The sequence below is a fragment of the Microcaecilia unicolor genome, chromosome 3 (genome assembly GCF_901765095.1).
Source record: "Microcaecilia unicolor chromosome 3, aMicUni1.1, whole genome shotgun sequence".
Lineage (NCBI taxonomy): Eukaryota > Metazoa > Chordata > Amphibia > Gymnophiona > Siphonopidae > Microcaecilia > Microcaecilia unicolor.
In genome coordinates, this window is record NC_044033.1 from 411,148,815 (window position 1) to 411,172,557 (window position 23,743).

At 42.1% G+C, this 23,743-nt stretch overlaps 1 protein-coding gene across 3 annotated transcripts in view; it reads left to right on the forward strand.

The window, feature by feature from the left end:
- Nucleotides 1-532: 532 nt before the first annotated feature.
- ITSN2 (intersectin 2) overlaps nucleotides 533-23,743 on the forward strand; it is a 353,877-nt gene continuing 330,666 nt past the window's right edge. For all 3 annotated transcript variants that reach the window (XM_030198794.1, XM_030198795.1, XM_030198796.1), the window contains exon 1: nucleotides 533-642. The gene's annotated coding sequence lies outside the window, so the exon portion shown is untranslated. The remainder of the gene's footprint in view (nucleotides 643-23,743) is intronic.

Below are 23,743 nucleotides of genomic sequence, written 5' to 3' on the forward strand. Positions count from 1 at the left end.
TTCTCATAACATATCTGTTTTGGTGGTCCTAAGCGAAAAAAAAAATCTGTGCACTAATACAACGCCTGCCTGGGTTCTAGGGAGTCCCCTTAACTAGCCCTTCCAAATGACACAATGATTACGATTTAGAATTAATTGCTACTCTAACCAATGCAATCGATACTTCCTCTGATTACATCCGTAATCTGCACAAGCCGGCATGTTTGGAAAATATAAGTGATGAGATAAATAAAAATGCTACCAACAATAAACAACAACAACGTGGACGCAGCAGGTGATAAGTATATTTGTTTTGTTTTGGGTCACCCAAGATGGTGGCTGCGCGGAGGAAGCGGGGGGGGGGGGGGGGGGGGGGACGGCTTCAGCTTTGTGACGTAATGCCGTCTCCTGTGCTCAATCTAACCTCCTTGTGTCTCTTGTTCGCTGCAGCAGACCGGGCGGCTGCGCTGAATTATTGAAGGGACTGGGAGGAGGTGGAGGCGGTACCGACTTCCATCCTCGCCGGATTTCCTCAAATCCCGATCTCTTTTGACACACCTTCCTGTTTCCGGCAAGGCGGGATGCCTCAGAGACAGAAGTTGTGTCATAGGGGACGGGTCACTGGAGAAGGAAAGCTGTGGGATCGTTATTTGGCGACCTCAGGTATGAGCTTGACTTAGGGGATGGGAGATGCTGGATCGCGGACAAGGAAGAGAGTGGAATACGCAGAGATGTCAGATCGTGGGGAGGGGAGACCTGTCCCTCGATCCGGATTGTGTGTGTATAGGAGTGTGAGGACAGCCGATTGCTTGTGACTTGGTTTCTTTGGATTACAGAGCTCAGCAGCATTGATAAATATTGATAAATGTAGCTGGTACAAGCATATTAGGCACCTTAGGTAATCATTAAGCCTTGCCCCATCTCTGTTAACCTGCAGAGACAGCTGACAGCTGGTTGAGCCACTGGGGTCATGGCATTTGCCCAACACAGAATCAGCAACTAGAGAGCTTGGGGGCAGGGCCAGAGATTGGTTTGTTTGGCTCGCCAGCCACAACCCTTTTGTTACCCTTGATTATGATCATCTCAACGCCATTCCTCCCAAAACAATCCAATAAAAAAATTGGACGTCATACTTTTAAATATTAAATTTACAAGCTGTTTACAAGGTAAATGGATTCCTTGAAAAGTACCCATTCTTCTTGTAGGTATAAGTATGCAGGATAGTTCTTTGAATTGTCGGACTTTCAGGACTTGTGCTTTGCCTCTGCTGCTCTTTGCTGGCCCCCAAAATCTGCTGTTTAGAGAATGACATGGGGACAAAGTTTGGCCCTGTGGGCTCTGTCTCCCTCCCCACCCCCTTGGGCTCAGTCTCCATCCCCATTCTGTCCCCTCAGGCCCTTTCTGTGTCCCCATCCCATTCCTGTGGGCACAGTTCTTATCTGCAGAAGCCTCAAACACTTATGATTTTATATTTAAATCTTTTTTTTTTTTTTTTTTTGTATAAAAGTATAAAAAGGAAAAATATGCTGTGCAACTGTTGTTTATAAATCACAAATAAAAAACAATAATAATAATGAACTATAATAACACCCCTGCCACCACCCTCCTACCCTTCCAACTCCAAAAAGCTGACTTCGGCTACCCCAAGGAATCCCAATCCACCCTGTTAAAATGTCTGGGGTACAAAACACAACCCGTTCTGTATGCTCTACCAGGGGAGAAATATGCCCTATTAAGCACTGCTATGATTTTTAATCTGTGGATAAATAAGTCATCAACAAACTCTGGATTCAGTTCAGCTCTCCTGTCTTCCACAGTCCTTCCTGCAATAGAAGATGTTTTCTTAGAAAATGTGCTGGTAGCAGGAATGTACAGGATCCCCCCCATGCAAATTTTGCTAGTTGTGGCCAGCATGTTTGCTTATTTTTCCTAAAAAATCAAAATTTAGTCATTCATTAACAGCCTTCAAAGTAGAAAATGACACTGGGACAAAGTTTGTTCCCATCCCCGCTCTGTCCCCGACCCTGTGGTTACCATGGGTCTCTGTGTCATGCTCTACTGCTGTTCTAGGCGACCGCCTAGTCTGCTAGGTTAGGCCAGTCGTGGGTAATTCTGTCTTAATTATCTAATGGAGTAGCCCCCTAATGGTTAGTGCAGTGGCCTGAAAACCAGGGAAACTGACTTTGATTTCCATTGCAGCTCCTTGTGAATTTGGGCAAGTCACTTAACCCTCCATTTCCCCAGATACAAACCAGTGGCGTAGCCACAGGTGGGCCTGATTCAGGGCTCAGGCCCACCCAACAGTAGCACACGTTTAATGGTAGCTGGTAGGATCCCAAGCTCGGCCAGCTGAAGACTTAATCCTGATGGTAATGAAAACGCTACTCTCCACAATATCAGCATCTGCGCGTGCTGCTGCAGACTGCCAAGGTGGAAAGAAGCATTTTTCCAGCAGCTGAGTTATTTTTTGGGTGGTGGTTGTGGAGGGGGGGGGGAAGAACACTTGGTGTCCACCCACTTCTTGCCTAGGCCCACCCAAAATCTGTTGCATGGCTACGCCCTGAAACTAAGTACCTGTATATGATATGTAAACCGCTTTGATTGTAACCACAGAAAGGAGATGTATCAAGTCCCATCCCTTTCCTTACTTTCCATTATTTTGGCTGCAGGATGGAAGATGTGACTTGGTTAAATGTAATGTAACTAAACTGGAGCCTTAATGCCATTTAAGGGCCTCTGAGAACAGTGTATTCTTCATTAAGGAGTAGTACTCCCATATTTGAAAGAGCCTGAGAATTCAAAACGCATGATAAGAATAGGGTGTTGTATGGACTACTAATTTCTGGGTGTGTTTGACAGTTTCATGTTTTGTTTGAGTTTAAGGATTTTGTTTACAATATGCTTCAGTTTTTTTGTGTGTGTGACTTCCTGAATTGTGCAACAATTCAAAACATTTTGACTGCAGTTCTGTTCTAATCTAGAGGAGGTATTTCAGATTTGTATTGTAATTTCTTGTACTGGAATTGTATGATCAAATACGATGAAAAATAGATGAATAACTACAAAAGACTTCTGTGCTTTTGGAAATATAATGTTGTAGTGTTTAGGAAACTTAAATATATTTGTGAATCATTCAGATGCACTTTCTCTGGCATGGATTCACGTTTGTCATCTGTTTGTAAAAACTGGTGTCATGATCCTGTAAGTCAGGAGTTCTGGGAAGAGGTCATTCAGGGTTTGGAGAAGGGTCCGAGGCAATTTGTTGAAACTTTATAGCCAGAATAAAGACAGGTATTAGGACAGTTATTGGTAATATAAGTGTGGCCTACTGTTATTTTAGTGACATGATAGCAGTTATACTCTTAGGTGCTGACTGTCATTAGCAGGGCTTTTTTTGACGGGGTACTTGGGGATACTGAGTACCGGCATCTTTTCCATTGTCTGCTAAAATTGACCCATGGACCCCAAGTTTTAATGAAAGAGCTCAGGTTCTACACACGAATTCTGCCTTGTCACAGATTCTGTGACTGGTTGCAGGGGGCCTGGCTATTGTGGGGTGGGTCTCTCAGTGATCACCCCACCCTTGAACGGTGGCCTGGCATTTCAGTGCCAGCACCTTTTTCACTAGAAAAAACACACTGGTCATTAGTCACTAGTAAGCATGTGGTTTAGGAAAAGGGTGCAAGGGTTTGGGGTGCAGGAAAAAAGGTTAAGAACCCCTGACAAAAAGAAGAGTGGTGTCCTAGTGTGAAGTCATAGTAATTTGCTGGAGGAGGTGTGGCCCAGTGCAGATTGCTACCCAGATCATTCTCAGTTTTATTGTTAGTATTACCAGGACATTTTGACCCAATGCAGAGCCTCAGATACTCGATGCCTGTTTCTGTTACTGTGGTTCCATACAGGCTGAAAGGTTTGACCTTCCCTGCCTGTTGTATGTTTTGCTGCTGCCGCTGCCTCCAGCACTAGAGCGATAGGGCCTAAGTTTTAGAGCCTGTCATATGGAGCTGTGCCAGACATAGCAGTGATGGGTGCTCAAGCTTGGGAGAGAGAAGGAAGGAAGGAAGGTGTGATGGGGTTCAATTCATACGAGTTGGGAGAAAATAGAGAACTCGGTTGGATGTAGCTTGGGGGAGGGGCTAGAAAGTAATTCTCCAGCTTTGGGGAAAAGGCAGAGAGGGTATGGTGGGATCCAGCTTGGGAGGCAAGAGAGAATGTGGATGTTTAAACTCTAAAATCTTGAAATCTGAAATGAAATCAGGAAGTAGTATGTGTGTTGGAACTAAAAAATCCAGTTCTGTGTTCTAAATGTTGTTTATTACTTTAGATTATTATGGGATCAGTGTTGTGAAATTCTGAACAATATGCTTATTTTTGCTGCTCTTTATACATGTTCAATATATATTATGAACCTAGTAGATGAAGATGTTAACTCCTAGAAGAAATAGTAACTTTAATGTAGGATCCAGTGAGCACGTGACAACCTAAGTTTTGGTTTATACTACTACTTGGGTCAGTTTTCAAAGGAAATTTACTGGTTATCCATTAAACATATAACTTCTTATCTGTATATTTTCAACTCCTATATGTATAGTGGCAGGATGAAAATCAGTCTGACTGCTGCTCGCTATTCGTATGGTGGAGGGACAGGGTGAGGCCAGCAACCTGAAACTATCTAGTGATGTTGGTCTGTAGCAAATGGGTATATTCAGTTCTACTGACTTGTATTGTGGTAGTGAATAATATCTATGTAAATATAAGCACTGTGGCTGGTGTTTAAATGAATAGGCTGACCACTCGTGCTGAAAGTCTGGCACAGTGTTTTTACAGAAATTTTAGCTAAATGGATTGTAGTGATTGCATCATGTCATCTATTGTCTGCACAAATTTTTGGATATTTTAATGTTCAAAATAATTCATTTGTGTTTGTTAATTTTGGGAATTTGTGGTACCCTTTCGTAAACAGTAAAGGAAAACTGCAGGGATTTACTTAGATCAACTTTGTCACTGTTTAATGATCTTTCTCTGGGTCTTTGTACTCCCAGAAGCTGAGCAGACAGTGGAACTGTGTGGAGCCTGATCCAGTGTAGTATGTTTTTCAAAACTTAAAAAATGGCTGAGTTTATACATCAACTTGAAATCAACTATTTTGAAATAAATATTATAATTTTTGTATAAATGTTTAATGTTTTCCCTATTTTTTTAATACTTTAAGTTTTTATTGAAAATTTGAATAGTACAATATTGGTAACATCTCTCAACCACTGGTTTGTTGCTTGAGTACAAACTATTTGATACAGAGATCACCATCTAATCATGTGGTGAAGGTGGTTAGCTTAGCAGAGTTTAAAAAGGGATTAGACTGTTTCCTAAAGAACAAGTCCATAAACCACTACTAAATGGACTTGGGAAAAAAATCCACAATTCCGGGAATAAGAACATATATAGAATGTTTGTACATTTGGGAAGCTTGCCAGGTGCCCTTGGCCTGGATTGGCCGCTGTCGTGGACAGGATGCTGGGCTCGATGGACCCTTGCTCTTTTCCCAGTGTGGCATTATTTATGTACTTAACTTGCTAACTGTTCCCCCCCCTCCATCCCAGTTCCCATCCCCACCATGATCCCCTCCCTCCTGAGTCTCCCAGCCCCCTTGTACCCTCCAAGATAATATTCAAGCTGCTCCCAATAGTCGGTCCAAATGTGTCCATTCTGCTGCCTCTGGGTCAAAATGCCCAACCCGGCGGTCTGTCAATTTCTCTAATTCGGCCACTACTTTTACCTTTGTTAACCAACTGTGTATGGTAGGTCCAGTGCTCTGCTTCCAATGAGAGGTGATAGTTGACTTTGCTGCCGCTAGGCAGAGGTGCTTCATGTGGCGTTGCCACTTTAATCCTCTCCTGTTACCCCAACCCAGTAAGCACCACTTGGGTTCACAAGGGAACGCATAATCAAGAATTGTAGTAAGGTTTCGAGTTACTTCTAGCCAAAAATTCTGCAAAGAGGCACACGTCCACCACACATGGAAAAAGGTACCGGTGCATCTTTGACATCTCCAACATTGATCAGTGGACCCAGGATACATGAGCTTTACCCGATCGGGTGTATAATACCACCTACTTAATACTTTAAACGCATTTTCTTTTATTAGCACACATATAGAAGCTTTTTTCACCTCCAGGCATACTGCTTTCCACTCAGCCATACTTAACTCACACTCCAAATCCTTTCCCCCTGCAAACATATAGGATAATTTAGCAAAGTCATACCCCCTGATGTGGCGATACAATAGAGATATAGCCTTACCCATCTTTTCTGTAGAACCCTACAGATTCTCCAGATGTTCTGTCTCTTCCGGGTCAGTCTTTAGCCATCCCTGCCTACAAATGAAGTGTTTAACCTGCAGGTAGGCAAAGACGTCCGAGGCAGGTAGTGTATGGGTCTCCTGTAATTCCCCAAAGATCCTAATCTCTCCTACATCAAGTAAGTCTCAAAATCTAACTTTGCCTTGACGGGACCAGGTAGAAAATACCCCTCCATATCAACCAGCTAGAAAACCAGGTTCTTGAGTAATTTGTGCATAGGTCGATGGAGTTCGAGTGCCACGCAATTTGTATTTCAAGGTACTCCACAGTGTCAACAGATGTGAAATAAATGGGTTAGGCGTCAAATACTTAAGTTTTGGCTGAAACTGAAGCCCAAAGAATAGCATCTAGAGAATGGCCTGGAACAAAATTCTGTTCCAAGATTGTTACCGGAGACTGCTTCCCCCTACTCCATTTCGCTATCAATTTTTATTGAGCTGCCCAGTAATACCAGGTCAGATTAGGCATCCCCCTCCCCCCTGCTCTACCACCCCTCACATCACCTTCTTTGATAATCTAACAGGGCGCCCTCCCCATACAAATCCCGATACTTCCGACTGAAGGCGCTTCAGCTCACTCCTGGGAACCATTAACGGTAGGGATTGAAATAGAAATAACAACCTGGGTAAAAGGTTAATTTTAATTGCTGCGGATCTCCCTAAATAGGGGGATATAATTTAATGAGTACAATTGAGTCAAGTCTCGAGGGATCTGAATACCTAGGTACCGGAAACTCGTTCCCGCTTTTTTAAATGCAAAAGAGTGCAACAATCTTTTGATCTTCTGATCCTGAATAGTTACCCCCATTAATTCAGATTTTTCATAATTGACTTTGAAGCCAGATATCCCCCCAAATTTGTTAAGCTCCCTAATAATGATGGGCAGTGTCAACAATGGGGCTCCTACGTAAAATAAAATGTCATCCGCGAACAATGCAATTTTATGTTCTCGCCCCCCAAGATGTACCCCTCTAATATCTGATAATGAACGGACTTTCTGATCTAGGGGTTCTATAGAAAGAGCAAATAGCAAGGGAGAGAGGGGACATCCCTGCCTTGTCCCCCTCTGGATATTAAATTGACCTGAATAACTCCCATTTACTTTTATTCAAGCCACCAGGGACTCATACATACACTGCAACCAACCCACAAATTTCGTCCCAAAACCCATGAACTGCATAATCTCCCACAGATATGTCCATTCCACCCTATCGAAGGCCTTCTCCGCATCCGTTGTTAACAAGGCCAGTGAATCTCCCTGCCTCTGGAATTTGTTGCCAGAGAATGTGGTAAAGGCAGTTAGCTTAGCGGAGTTTAAAAAGGGTTTGGATGGCTTCCTAAAGGAAAAGTCCATAGACCATTATTAAATGGACTTGGGGAAAATCCACTATTTCTGGGATAAGCAGTATAAAATGGGCCTTATCTATTGCAATATGACCATGTCCCTGTTCTCCTGATGAACTTTCTCCTTGATTTAATATAAACTCGCACAGTTCCTGCACCACTTTAACACAGTCTTTAAACTGTTCCTCCTCCGGGATTCCCTTAAAGCTCAAGTTGCAGCACCCTGATCTGTTCTCCAAGTCTTGATCTATTCTCCAAGTCTTCAACCATTGGCTCCATGTCAGCCCTTAGCTGGCGCTCCTTTTTAAGAGCTGCTTGCAAACCGCGTATATCTTCCACGATGGTCTCCACCCTCTCCTCCATCTCAACCACCCGATTTCCAATTTCTCTGACCTCGTGCAGCTCTGCTACTGCCGATTGAATGTCCCTTCTGGTTGCTATCAGCTCGGATTTCAGCTCTTTAAACCAGCGGCGAAATCTTTCTTGGTAAGCTCTGTATCACTATCGAGTTGCTCCTCGGGGTCTGTGTCCGGAAGCTTGGAGGTGGGACTGGGATTCCCTGGCTGGACGTTAGTCTCGTTGGTGATAAGGGGTGGTTCCCCCTGAGGAAGAGCTACGAAATGCGGTCTCGCATTGGGGAACTTAGTTGGTATACTCCAATGTGGGTTTAATTTACTTGTCCCTTGAAGCCTCCCACTTACCTGAAGCATTCTTTGGCTGCCTTTAAAGGTTTGACTGTGTGCAGGAGGATCACAGAAGATTTGTGTGACTCTGCAATTCCCAGTGTTTCTCTGTGGGGTTTTTTTATCACAGGGATAAGAACAGTGGCTTTATATTGCAATGGAGTTTTTTTCTTTCTTCACTTCAGAACTTGTTGGATACAAAGATCAGCAATGTTCAATATCTGCTACAATTATTAAGAACTGGGTTTTGTGTGCCCTTGTGTTTTTTTAGGGGTCACTGACTGATCTTTACTACTACTACTACTACTATTTAACATTTCTATAGCGCTACAAGGCGTACGCAGCGCTTGTACGCCTCTTTATTGAGATTGTGCTCTGATGATACACAGAGACTGAAGAAACTGCAATTTAGGGTTTATGTTCAATGTTCTTTGTGGGATTTACATATGTGATCAGGGTATAAGTCTGGTGTGGATGGCAGTGTGAGTGAGTTGCAGGGATACTATTTGGTAATTCTTTTAATGCACTGGTTTGTTTTCACTAATAAAGATTTTTAATTTTATATAGAACAGGAGGAGTACTGTTTGTTGTTAATACTTATGTAGACCCAAAATGAAGATCCTTTACATAGGTTGCTAGATTAGCATCTCCTCATCCAATATATAAATATGGTGGATGCTTGCTAAGATTCTGCTTTTTTGAGTATGGGTTAGCAGCTTGGTATACCGAGTGCAATTGGGTACCCTAGCTTATGATTTGGAGTATAGGAAGTAGAGGGAGAGCAACAACTGTTGTGGCTAGTACAGGTTTCTTCTCTTTTTTCCATCACTAGTAGTATTTGCTTCAACTTTAAAGTACCAGCAGTGCCACCTAACTTGCTTGTTTGTAGTCTTTAGCCTTTTTCATCACCATTTATTTCATAATTTTCAGCTAATGGGGCTTAATGAACTGTACATCCAAACCTGTTTTAACAACAATTTAATTATTATACATATGGATCTATATTGTATTTACATTTAAATCCTGTACATTTGGGGATGATAATAGAAAAAAGGCACAATAGATTGCAACTTAGCAGGATATTATTCTAAAATGAGACACAGTAGATAATGGACCCATATGTCCTTTCCTCATACTGCTATATTTAAAGTGACTACAAGCAGTTTGCTACATATTGGACAAGTCTGTTGTAGTGTTGCCCAACCTTTTCAAGCTCAAGGTGTGCCCCATTCTCAAAAGGTTTGTGTGGCAGACTAACCTCCATGCAGCATTGAAGGCCCCAAAAGAGGCTGGGAGGAGGAGGTGTTGTGTGTAATGTATTCTACACAAGAGCCCAGTTAATGTGGACCTTGCATGTTGCCTGCCAGTTCCCACATAGAAAGGAGAGATGTGTAACTGTGTTCAGAAAGAAGCTCCTGGATGTTTTAAGTTCCGCTTGCTGGTGTCTTGTTTGTGCAGTGAAGTATTGAAAGCAAAGCCCATGTGCTAGTCTTATTTATTTATTTAGATTTTGCTCACACCTTTTTCAGTAGTAGCTCAAGGTGAGTTACATTCAGGTACACTGGATATTTCTGTGTCCTAGGAGGGCTCACAATCTAAGTCTGTCTGTACCTGAGGCAATGGATGGTTAAGTGACTTGCCAAAGATCACAAGGAGCAGCAGTGGGATATGAACAGGCCACCTCTGGATTGCAAGACCGGTGCTCTAACCACTAGGCCGCGCCTCCTGAGTGTTAGGCAGTGGTGACCCTGATCAGGTCTGTAGGTATGCTGGTTGGGGAAACGCTGTTGTAGTGACCAGAATGAACACGTTTAGTGGTTGGCCCTATTTCCATAGAAACATGACAGCAGGAAGAGACCATATGACCCTATACAGTCTGCCAGTTCACCCCAACTGCTCAGTTTTGTGATTCCTTCCTCTTCTTTTGGAATCTTTCTTGAATTTATATATTGTCCTTGATTACAGTCTTTCCAGGTGTGCTGTTTTTTGTAAATAAATATTTCTGTAGATTACTTTCAAGTCTGCCATCTTTTACCCTTCTAGATCCTCTGTCAAGAGGCCTACCTCCTTTGCATTTATTCCTTGGAATCCAGACATCTACTTCACCTTTCCTCCAGAGTATACATATTTAGATCTTTTAAGTCTGTTCCCATATGCTTTTAGATCTTTTAAGTCTGTTCCCATATGCTTTATGATGAAGACCACTGACCATTTCCCCCCTAATTTGCGTGTGCAATTTAATTGAATAATGAGATAATTAGTGCCAGTAGTAACTTACGCATGTAAATTTAAGTGCGGGTCCATGCCTAAACTTTACATGCAAGTGAAAAAAAGGGGCGTGGGAATGGGAGGGTCATGGACAGAATGGGGATGTTCCTAGCATTTACACGCATTGTTTCAGAATACAGGGGATATGTGCTCAATTTAGACACCTACATTTGTACCACGTTTCAGTTGGTGCAAATGGCCATGCCTAAAGTTATAAAGTTAGGCACAAGTCCCAGGTATAAGCGCTATTCTATAAACCATGCCTAACGTTTAGAGCTTTTTTTGGTGCCGTTTGGCTCCATATATAGAATTTATTCCTTTATGGTTAAATATTTTTAATACGTTTTCTACTAAATCAATACAGAAAGCTTAGTGTGCTTCATACAAGTATCAAGACATCATAAAGGGCTAAAGGACTCATAAAAACACCATAACAGTTTCATAATTCTACAGCAAATTTCCCCCCAAAAGCCCATGCACCCCTCAGCCTTCCACCCTTAACCCTTCCCCACACTTGAGGTGCCAGCGTTCCCAGGAAGGGTTCCCACATTTTCATTGAAGGGAAAGGGAAATGAGACTTGATATACCGCCTTTCTGAGGTTTTTGCAACTACATTCAACCCCTTTCTAACTGTCCACTCTGTAGTTGCTATCAACATATACCCCATTCTCAACAGGTCCCACCAACAGTGGCCAGCGTTTCGCAATGGAGCTGCATCAGGGATGTACAGGACCAACATGCTATAAAAATATATATAACAAGCCTTGTATATCTTAAACTTATTGAAAGCAGTAAAGTTAACATGCTAAACCAGAACTAAACATGATGGCTGACTTGCTTCCGACATGTGAAGCGGTCATGGGTGATGTACTGCTGTCTACTCCTGCCCATCTAAAACGGACAAACTCTGTGCACCAATTACCCAAAGGGCCTCCGATTCAAAAATATGTCTCACGCAAGTTCCTACAAAAACTGAAAGCTGAAACATTGAAAAAAGTTCTTAATTTGAAACAAAGTAAAAACAAACAAACAAAAAAAAGAATGATGCCACTCAGATCCATTCATTGAGACCCAACGGTTCTTCAGCTATTAATTTAAAGATCCACTCCTGCTCCTGCTCGAGTAAACGTAATCTATGATCACCCCCTCTCAAGTGGAGGTACATGGTCCAGGACACTACATTTCATAGAGCTCAGAGTGGACATTGTCTACAAAATGTTGAAGCATGGGTTTTTCCAGTCTTTTGCAATTAATGACATTTCAATGTTCACTCATCCGAATGTGCCTAGTTGTCTGTCCCACATATAGCTTGGGGCATGGGCAACAAACAGCTTACACCACTAAATCTGTCATACATTAAGTTAGTACTGAGTACCTGAGTGCACAAACCAGTGGGTCCATTCCATGTTAATATCACACGTTTATAATTTATTATGACCCGTCTCCAACGAACAAGAATCAACCTTCACATCCTTCGTTCAATATAAAAGTTCCTTTCAGTTGTGATTTCTGCATTTAAGCAATTTAAAGATGCTTGTCATTAAAGACCTCAAGAAGGGAAAAAATATCCCAATATTTCAGCAAAATCTTTATTACATTCTTCACCCGTGGTGTATACCGGAGAATGCAAGTAGGGGTCCACTCCTCTTCTGCTCTGGAAACCTTTATCACTTATCTTTTATTTCCTTCCACTCAATCAGTTTCTAACATAGTTGGTAATGTTAGGGTCCATATGAGTGATGCAACTGAAAGTTGCTTCAAAGAGCTGGGTTTTAAGTAACTTTGACATGTAGGAGCTTAGGTTCTAGACTTACATATAGTAAGGATTTCCATAGGGTTAGTACTAATCTTGGGTTGTTCTCTCTACACTACTTGTGACATGGTAGTCTTTAGAGCCTATGTCTGTATGATTCTGTGGGAGCTTCCAACTTGTTTCCTTCTGATGAAGATATTTGAAACTCAGCTTGGGTTGAGGGAATGTACACTGTGTTTGTTGAAGATATTGTTTATTTGGGTGAAGGTCTTGGACTGAGTACTGATTAGCTCTACTTACTGTGTAATTTACATGATGGCTATGTAAGCTATAGGTAGAACGTTTGCCATTGATACAGTGCAGGATAACAATGACATCTACACATGTGAGAACGTAAGTGGTGCAATGATGGTTCTCTACCCAGCTAGTCACTATTTATATGACTGATGTGTGAACTGAGCTCTTGTTAACATTTTCTATATATATAAAATTCTTTTGATTTGTTTATATTATTTCTCCTAGTTTGCCTAGTTTGTTTTGTTATTTACATAGTCTTCAGGTGCTGACATAACTAAGTGGGCATGTAGCTGTGAATACAGAGCAGGAAGGAATATATGGGATGAGGCTGAGCTAAAGTGATGGTAGTATAAGGATTTTGAACTTGGCTCAATTAGACTATCTGGAATCAGTGCAGAGATTTCGAGATACTTGTGATCTTTCCAGTTGACTTGGATTTGGTAGCATTGCTATTCTTCCCCAGGGTCTTTGTTATAGTTTAGGTTTTTCTGACTTTTAACATTTTATAAGTTGATATTTCATGTCTAAGAAAATTTACCAGATATAATGTCTATAAATTGACCTGAGTTGTGAAACAGTGATACCAACGTATTTATCATTTTAATTTATCTGGCTTCTGTGCTACCTTAACCAATTACTATACTGTTATTTTTATTCCTTCTCCCATGCAGCTTAATTGTAGTGTTTATTGATTAAAAGGGTTTATAATCTCTCTATAAAGAGCAATGTTGAAGAAGCAGTATTTTTTTTTTTTAATTGAAAAAATGTAACATATTAAATTAAAAACATATTAAGGGCTCTGTTTACTAAGCTGTGCTATAGGCGCCCTAGCGTTTTTATCATGCACTAATTTTTGGCATGTGTAACATAAAAGAAAAATACAGAAACTTACATTGTGGAGAAATATGCAGGTATTTTTAGCGTGAAAAAAAATGTTAAATAGTTTTATTTGTGCTGTATCTTAAGCTAAACCCTCCTGCAGAAATCCTTTAAACAACAATTCCCTAATCTTAAGTATTCTAAACAGTTTTATTCATAAGAGTTTCAAGATGAGTAGGATCTAGAAATACAAATCTATTGTTCCCTAAATAACAAGGCATTTACAAGGAAATTCAAGAAAAATAGTTGCCCCGTAGCCAAGACCTTTGGGTTCAGCTGTAAGAAAGCTTTCCTTTTCAGCTGTGTAGACTGGCTATATATGGGAACATTTTAATTGCATGTCCACAGAAGGGTAACTGTTTCTTAGGAAAATAAAGACTTTACTATAGACACTTTCTGCTCTTCTGAGTGGAAAGTTACAATCGGTGTGGCTCTTATGGCAATGTAGGGATTGTGCTCAATTCTGCATTTATTTTTAGACCTTAGGTGCAAGTTTTGATTTGGACTATGTACTTTAAAATTGAGAATGTTAAGTACATTGAAATCCATCTTGCCCTTTGCAGATGATGGTATTTAGTAGTCTAGATTATTGTAGTGTGATTTATCTTGGCCTACCAGGATCTTGTTGTTAAGCACTTCAGGTGGCTGTGAATTCAGCTGTGCGGCTGTTATTGGGCCTTTCACATTCCGACCACATATCATTTCACCTGAAGCAATTGAAATGGTTACCAATGGGTTGGAGGATCTTATACAAATTGTTGGTTGTGGTTTATCAAGCTGTTTTTCATGATTGTGCTTATTATTTAAGACGCTAGTAAGAAATGCCCGTTTCGGGGGAAAATGAAACGGGCGCTAGCAGGATAATCCCCCCCATCATCCTCCCTCCGTCCCTCCCGCCGTCCCTCAGTGACGTGGTTGTGAGTTTGCGAAGTTCGGTGCGCTCTCCCAGCAGCTGTCAGAGAATGTGTGGAAGTTGTCCGTTGTGTCTTCGCCGCCCCGCCCTCTGCGTCATCGCGTGTTGATGCGAGGGCGTAGGTACACTGACTGCAGACCCCGCCCCGCCCTCAACATCATCGCGTTTTGACTCGAGGGCGGAGCTACAGTGACTGCAGCCTGCAGGCCAAACCGGATATCTCGGGCGCCTCAAGTTTCCGGCTTGAGGCTTCAATGGAACGTTGGAGGTGCCTTTTATATATATAGATGATGTGACATGGTACTTGCCATCTTGCTCATTGAAATTTCAACAATAACCTTGTGATTCCTGCACTTCAACATGTATGCTTGGCAGTTATGCGGACTAGTGTGTCTTCCATCTATGGGACCTATAGAATAGAACAGGCTTCCAATATGGCTTAAACAAGAAACGACTGCTTTTAAGAAATGCTTGAGACCTTTTTCAACTCGAGGCTTATGATAATTCTCCTTGAAGCACAGGACTGATGTGGATTGTTTGGACTCCCTGCTGAATATCTTTTTATCATGTTGTAATTGTAATTTATTATGTTTGGTGTGTGTTACTTGAGATTTTATGTGTGGGCATTTGTACTCTGCCCTGGATAAGGGCGGATTAAAAATAATAAATTCTAAGTTCTAAATCAAAAGGGTTTGGTTCTTACCAGACCATGGAAGAGTCATAGTATGCATTTGGTATGGGAGATAGACACTTATTCAGCCAACTGTTCCAATTTTATTTTTCTATTTAATTTTCTAAGGATTTCTGGAATATATTTTTTACTTGGCTGTTATGGAATCGGAAGTATGGATATCTTTATTTAAAACGCGTTTACTCACACTAATAGAAACATAGTTGATACATTATAACAGTGTTTGTTCCATGTATGTTCCATCCAGGCTGAACATTTTGGAAGGGAGTGAAGGCTTTTTGTGATAACTGTACAGTCTAGTTGTATTGGAGATAACGGAGGGTGGAATGACTTGCCCAAGGTCATAAGGAGCATCATTGAGAGGTACAATTTTAAGTCTGCTGTACTTAAGCCTTCTCTGCAGATTCTTCAGTGATGCTGTATATCCTGTTATCCCATTGTCTGTTTGGGATTAGTGGCACAAAAGACAAAGCATATAAGATTAGTTTATGATGGGAAATCTGTTAACAGAGGTTTACATATTGGGATGAGGTCATGCACCAATGCTGATTCTCCAGTGGACATTGGGAGGAAGAGAGAGGAACTGAGAAAACCAGCAGGGGGAAAGGAAAGGGAAGCCATGAAGACTAGAGAAGGAAAGGAACTGATTAATTCTGCCAGCTGCAGTACTTTTGCCATTTTTTTTATGCTCGGGGATATTGAGGTTCATTTTTCTCACTCTGTTTTACAAGGACAATTGAAACTTTCCTGCAGTTGATAGGTGCCACATGCAAGCTGCATTAACAGAGATGCAACCAGATTCATTAGTGGATTAGAAACTAGTTGACAGACAGATGCCAGAGGTTGGTGGTCGGTGGAATTCACTCGAAGGAAGGAAAGGTGAGTAGCGGAGTGCCTCGGGATCGGTGCTGGGGCTGATTCTGTTCAGTATATTTCTGAGTGACATTGCTGAAGGATTAAAAGATAAGGTTTGCGTTTTGCGGATTATACTAAAAATTGTAACAGAGTGGACATCCTGGAGGGAGTGGAAAACGTGAAAAGGGATCTGCAAAAGTTAAAGAATGGTCTAATGTTTGGCAATTAAAATTTAATGCAAAAAAGTACAAAGTGATGCATTTGGGGAGTAAAAATCCAAGGGAACTGTATGTTCTAGGAGGTGAGAGGCTGATAGGTACAGACGGGGAGTGGGACCTTGGGGTGATGGTGTCCTAGGAGCTTAAAGTGAAAAAACAGTGTGACAAAGCGGTGGCTGTAGCCAAAAGGATACTAGGTTGCATCGAGAGAGGAGTAACCAGCAGAAGAAGAGGCGCTGATGCCCCTGTACAAGTCATTAGTGAGGCCCCACCTGGAGTATTGTGTTCAGTTTTGGAGGCCGTATCTTGCTAAGGATATAAAAAGAGAAGAAGCGGTCCAGAGGAAGGCGACAAAAATGATATGGAGCCTGCGCCATAACATATATATGAGAAGAGACTGGAAGACCTGAACATATATAGCCTAGAGGAAAGAAGGAACAGAGGAGGTATGATACAGACGTTTAAATACTTTGAAAGGTATTTAATATAGAAACAAAGCTCTTCCACAGAAGGGGAAATGCTGAAACTAGAGGACATGAGCTGAGGTTGCGGGGTGGTAGACTTAAGAGTAATATCAGGAAATTATTTTTCAGGGAGAGGGTGGTCGATGCCTGGAATGCCCTCCTGAGGGAGGTGGTAGAGACAAAAATAATGATGGAAATCAAAAAGGCGTGGGATGAACACAGAGGAACACAGTCACTCTCACATACACTCTCCCAAACATACACACTCCGAGGAAAACCTTGCTAGCGCCTGTTTCATTTGTGTCAGAAACGGGCCTTTTTTACTAGTGTTGTTATAATGCCTTTGTATTCCTCCATGATGTGACCTTTCCTTGAATACTGTGTGCAATTCTGTGACCGCATCTCAAAAAAGATATAGCGGAATTAGAAAAAGTACAGAGAAGGGCGACGAAAATGATTAATGGGATTGGACAACTTCAGCTCGGAGAAAAGAAGACTGAGGAGAAATATGATAGAGGTCTATAAAATATTGAGTGGAGTGGAATGGGTAGACGTGAATCACTTGTTTACTCTTTTTCCAAGAATACTAGGACAAGGGAGCAGGCAATGAAGCTACTTGTGACCTGGATTGGCCACTGTTGGAATAAAGATACTGGACCTTGGTCTGTCCCAATATGGCAATGCTTATGTACTTAGTTATCCAGGCACCATTCTGAGTATTGGCGGCACCCAGATAACTTCTGGCCTTGGATGACTCAGATATTCAATGCCAGTGCCCAAATTAGGGCCAGCAAAAACTACTACGCATCCAATTTCTCCGTTATAGACATCCAACTCTGGAACGCCATACCAAGACACATCCAAACAACCAACGAACACCTACCCTTCCGGAAGCTGCTGAAAACTTACCTCTTCAAACAAGCCTATCCAAACAACCCAACTTAATTTACGAACAGCCCACACCACTAATATTACCCATGCCCAATTCTTCCCTCCACATCTCTTCCTCTTGTTCCACTCTATACAACGGTGTCGTCTCTGTGACACTTTTGTACCCATACATTGTTCTACTTTATACAACTATGTTATTTCCGTGATACTTTTGTACCCATACTTTGTAAGCCGCACTGAACCTGCTATTGAGCGGGAAAGAGCGGGGTATAAATGCTACAAATAAATATCAAGCCTAATTCAGCCTGAAGATGTCACCATGGGCTGAATATTGGACGAAACACATTTTAGATCTAGCTTACGGTAGTACTAGCTAAGAAGAGTAGAGTAGGGGTGGGTGTTGGGGATTCTACATAATGATAGCAGTGTCTTCTCCGAACCCAAATTTAGAATTAAAATAGTTTGAAATAATGGTGCAGCAATCAAGAGAAAACCCCTACTTATCCTTTACATTTATCTTGGCAATGGGGCAGGAGCAGGAGGAGGAGGAGGATGATATAGAGTTGCAGAGGTTAGAAAATAGTTGGAAAGATAGTGAGAAAAATGGAGGACACACATTTCTGTGCTAGAAAATATTCCTTAGTTGAAATTGCAGTTTGAACCAGAGGTGACCCACTCCAGTACTAGTCGTTTTTGTGGATAGCATAGAAATGTTAATAAATAGGGGCTATAGACCACAGTAATGCTTCTCATGATTTTTCATTCAGCGTGTTCTTATTTCTGGTCCTGATGTCAGCCACATAGAAGTACATAGCTGTAGTGATAGTGTTGTGCTGTACATCTACTGGGAGGGAAAATAATTCCACTGAGGGGTCCTTTTACTAAGCCATGGTAAAAAGTGGCCTGTGGTAGTATGGGCACGTGTGTTTGGCGTGAGCTGGGCATTTTTTTTTTTTTTACCATGGCTGGGGAAAAAAGGCTTTTTTAATAGGGACAATAAGTACCCATGTGCTAGAATTAAAAGTAATGTGTGGCTATTTACTGCCTGAGCCCTTACCGCCACCCATTGACCTAGTGGTAAGGGCTCACACGCTACATGCACGGTACTCATGCAGTGCACACCAATGTGGCCGTGCGGCCGATTAATGCCAGGAATGCCCCCCCCCCCCCCCCCCCGGTAGAAAAAGAAAAATATTTTCTACCAAGGGAAAAAGTGCATACCAACTTCGAAATTACCACCGGGTGGGCGTGCTAACCGGACAGTAGTGTCAATTTGGCACGTGCTACACACACAGTAGCCCTGCTGCTGCTTTGGAAAAGGGGCCCTAAGGAAAGATTTCTCTCTCTTTGCTGCTCGTTAGCAGAATCTCAGGATCTCTAAGGAAGCAGCAGTACCCTGGTGTCTTCAAAATATCATCTTGCTCTCTTTTTGGTAGTATTGCTTTCTTTTATAAACTGCCTTCCCTTTTTTTTTTTTTGTATTTCAGTGTTTTTCACAATTCCTTGGCATAATAGATGCTCATCTGCAGTTACAGCCATGCCTCCTATTTGTTTATCTAGGTGCATTTCCCAACAGGCAGACTGGATGGACTGTGCAGGTCTTTATCTGCTGTTATTTATTATGTTGGGGAGTTGGTCTGTTTGTCTTGTCTGTCCACACACACTTAGGGAGCTGGAAGAATAAGCAGGTGCAGAAGGGAGGTCGAGCCCTGCCACCTGAAGATCGGTAAAGGTGATGGTGGAAAAGGAAATTTGGAATGGTGCAGTCGTCAATAATCTAGTGGGGAGCCAATCTTTGTCAGCTGCAGAAGAGGAAGTATCCTGGGATAGCTGCTGGGAGTCCTAATATCTGCCAGTGGAAGTAGTAGCTTCTCTTGAGATGGCAGTGCAGACTGAGGTCATAGATGGCAGAGAGCCCATGCTCTGCCTCCAGAAGAACCAACAAGAGTTAAATTAAGGAAAGTGATAGCATGTGACAGGAAGAGAGAGGAGGAGGGGGAGGGGATGGTTTGGAGAGGCTATAAAGGAGAAGGCCAGAATATGGTTAGAGAGTAGAAGGGAGAGGGCAGTACAGGCCTTCTTCAAAGATAAACACACATCCCACATGAAGCACCCTTTCAACCTGTGGGTGCACACTCATACATTCTTCTACCTCCCCCCCCCCCCCCATATCAGCACCTATCATACTATACAGCCCCAACACATCCATACTCATAACACTTCCAGCTATATACACAGAACTGTGCATAAACACTTATTCCTCTATACATACACTGCTAACTCCAGACTCCGTTCCTTTTATCTTTCTGCACCATATGCCTGGAATAGACTTCCTGAGCCGGTACGTCAAGCTCCATCTCTGGCTGTCTTCAAATCTAAGCTAAAAGCCCACCTTTTTGATGCTGCTTTTAACTCCTAACCCTTATTCACTTGTTCAGAACCCTTATTTTATCATCCTCACTTTAATACTCCCTTATCTCTTGTTTGCCTGTTTGTCTGTCCTAATTAGATTGTAACCTCTGTCGAGCAGGGACTGTCTCTTCATGTTCAAGTGTACAGCGCTGAGTACGTCTAGTAGCGCTTTAGAAATATAGTATATACACTACCCAGCCACATACACGATATCTGAAGCCTGCAAATGAAAAAAAAAAAAGGAAACGTGCAATTTTGTTAGTCTAAGAGTACTTTTCCAGTGTCTTTAAATCAGATATCTTGGTCTTATGCTTTCCTAACAACAATGGTAGTTCAAATGGATCAAAATGCTGCTTTGTCTTAGGGAGGTTTGGGTGGAGAGCCCCAGGAGAGATCTAACAAGACTCGGGTTTAGTTAACACCTGGGTTTGAGGTTAGTTTCATAGTCCACTTTTACACTTAGGACGACTAGACTGGGACTCTGCTGGGGTTGGTGGTTTGCATGGGAGCCAGCTTTTCAGAATTATTGGGGGTGCTAAGCCCAGTGGAAAAAACCCCCTCCCTGGATACATACAAGGAATTTTCTCATTATTCGGGGTGCTCAACACCCACAGAGCCAGCTCCTATTGTGATTTGTAAACCTCATAGTCGCCTTATGGACACCTTGCGGTATATCATGCGCTGGAAATACTCTGTCGGGGAAGGCTACATGGGATGTGGCGGGGGGGGGGGGGGGGTGCCTAACACTTTAAAATTTCTATTAGTACAATTCCCTGAACTCTAGGAGCACGCCATGAATACTCAGCTAGTGACCTGGAAACTGGAGATACATTTGCATATAGAAAGTGAACTGTGACCATTGTTTGCTGAGAAAATCCTGGAGGGGAGAGGGGAACCTTGCAATGCCCTGGAAGGAGGTAATGACTTTCTGTCCCAGGACTCTAGAGGTCTCTCGGCAACTATGGGACAAGAGCAATTCAGGTCGCTCTTGTCCCTGCAGGTTCCTCAGCCAAAATGAATACCAGGACTTCCAGTGGCAGCCTCGTGAGACTGTTATGGGAGGTCCCAGTGGCCATTTTGGAATTGGAAGCAGCATAAGCAGGAGTGACTGGGGATCATTCTTGCCCAGAAGAAGCCACTAGACCACCAGTCTTTTAAATGTAGGCCTGGAAAGGGCCTTCTGGTGGTGGGAGAGGGTGAGGTCAGGTGACTGGTCCACTTCTGGGGGGGGGGGGGTTCTATCACCATGGCAGCAGTTGTGGTGGCCTGCCCGGGGGACCCACTGGTTTTGGTCGGCCTCTAACATGGGATAGGGGAAAGGATATGGACAGCGTGAAAGTTGAAGCCTCCTGAATGGAGGAGTTTATCAGATAAAATATTGAAATGGGTTTAAATTGTTCTTTGTTCCTTACTATGTTGTATTAATATGCAATTTCTAAACGTTTGTAAGATATAATAAATTAGGTGCCAATTGGTCTTAAGTACTAATAGTAGCCCTTGACTGGAGTTAATTGGTGCTATTTAGCAATAATTTATAGTTACGCATATGACTGCACTTAGATGCTATACTGTAAACAGTGTCTAAATGCTATAGCACGCAGCTACAAGGGAGGGATGCATATGGGTGGAGCAGGGGCATAGCTTGGTTTCACATATAAGTTAGAATACTACAACTTGAGCGCGCAACTGACATCTTTAGGCGCAAACATTTACACCAGCCTTTGACATGGTGCAAGTGCTCACCCCTAAAGTTAGACAGGTGCGTGCCGACTTACATTCTATTCTATAGTAGCAATTTCATGTGCAAGTACTCGTATAGAATTGGAGCTTAGCACCCATATTTTCTTTTGTCTAAATTTTGGCACTCTGTTGAATCTATCCTGGTATGGGATAGCATGATACTTAGTGTCAACACAATCCTATATAATAATTCTCACCTCCAACAGGATGTGCTTGGGACCGTGCCTGCCGGAAGTGGTCTGCTATGAATGAATGAATGAATGAAAGAAATGAAAATTTACGAGAGGAACACAATCTGAATGCCGGGCAATTTGTACACAGGGTACATAGGACACTTTTTTAAAAAAATGCAGGACGTGAAAGTATTACATCTTGGGGGAGGGGTGAGGAGGAAAGCGGTGGGGTATCCGGATACTGGGCGTTAGGGCCACAGGGGTACATAGACTTTTGAAAGCCTTAAGGAACCCAAAGTGTGGGAAGGAGGAGGAAAAGGAGGGGAGGGAACGGGGTGAGGGGCATTAGGAACAGGGGAGGGGGCCCTGTCACACACTCTCATTCTCACACACACACTGTCACACAGACAGTCTCACTCTGTCACACACCCGCACATTCACTCTGGCTCTCTCTCTCAAACATACACACTCCCAGGAAAACCTTGCTAGCGCCCGTTTCATTCGTTCCAGAAACGGGCCTTTTTTACTAGTATGTAATAAAACATCTTAATAGATGGCATAGGGAGGGTGTAAGTGAAGGTGGAACATAACATATCGAGTAACAGGAGTTAGAAAATAAGGGGAATTCTTTTTTAAAAAGTTGCATGTGAAATTAGAAAGGTGCGTGAATATAATCTCAGGATAGGAATAGATAAGCAAGTCCTTCTACAATATAGTTGGATGTACACACAGAAGAGCAAAAGTCCTCTCAGGCTTGTGGTCACACAGGAAACAGCAAAGATGACTCAAAAGGACTGACTGGACAATGCTCTCAAATTCAAAGTTTATTGTACAGACTAACAGACTCGACATGGCTGTATTTTGGCCAACAGTATAGTTAGATTCATAGGGGATTGGCTAATCGGGAAGGTCTTTAAAAATTATTGAAAAAACCCATTTCCCCCCTAGTATGACAAAATAAAGAACTTGCAAAGATGTTTAAATGATTTTGTCTTCCACATCAATTAATATAAAAAAAATGTTCTAATAGCTTCTAGCATTCCGTGAGAGAGGAGAAATATATTTCCTGGTGCAAACTACCTAAAATCATTTTTATCCAGCTGTGGGTTTAAGCAGTGACTAAAGTAATATTATGTCCAAAGTCCCTGAGCAAATGTCAGTTGTTTTTAGGTAAAAAGGCATTGCCTCAGATATTCGCTAGAGAAGAGCTCTGTCTTGCAGTACTAGTGTGAATAAAGTTTTTGTTCTACTGTGCAACCAATGACAGTCTGACATTTAGTTTGGAACCTTTTGCAGTTTGCTGCATTCTGAAGCTGCAGGGTGTATTTTTGTTAACCACCTCAGTCTGGTTCAGGGGAGGAGCAGGTGTTGGCAGGATGTATTTCTTTTCTAAGGCAGTTCACTTCTTCCCATTTTTCTGCTGTAATAAAGGAGTGCATGCCAGATCTCATTCTTCAAATGTAATTTTTGTAAGTACTCCTGGAAGCCTTGGTATTCCTCTCCCAGTATTCAAACAGCCTTGGAGTAGAGAAGTGCTGATGTCAGCCTCTTACTGTAATTGCTGTTGGTTATTTTAAGATTATGCTAATAAATATTTGTGGCTAGTTTCTAAGGATGGTTACTGAGAGACTGAAATATAGTGTAGTGCTGAGTTAAAAGCTTGTACTAAAATGCCATGAGAAGCTGCTGGCAGGTCTGAGCGTGATGATGAAATAACTGCATTGCATGGTTGTCTCCTTTTCTGGCATTATTTCAGTCTGAGATTCTTGTTTTTGTAGTTCTGTAGGAGCAATCTTTTTATTTATCATCTTTAACTGAAGGGAGC